Below are 247 nucleotides of genomic sequence, written 5' to 3'. Positions count from 1 at the left end.
AGGGAGGGAGGGAGGGGACATGCGGTGGAAACGGTGACGGGTGGGAGGAAAGGAGGGAAAGAACAAAGGCGAGGGGGAGGGCCCCCGAGGAGGAAGGAAAAAGGGCGGGGCCTTCGAGAAGCTTCGGGACTTCGGGTTCTTTCACCGCTTGACTTCGGACTTTTGGGGACGCAACCTTCCTCCCTCTTCGTGTCAAATTTCGAATTTTCCGTTTCATGCAACGCCCACCTCTCCCGTAACGGTGGAA

The sequence above is a fragment of the Nannochloropsis gaditana genome, assembly GCF_000240725.1.
Source record: "Nannochloropsis gaditana CCMP526 unplaced genomic scaffold scaffold475, whole genome shotgun sequence".
NCBI lineage: Eukaryota > Eustigmatophyceae > Eustigmatales > Monodopsidaceae > Microchloropsis > Microchloropsis gaditana.
The sequence above is the reverse complement of the archived record's forward strand: the minus strand, read 5'-3'. Positions refer to the sequence as shown.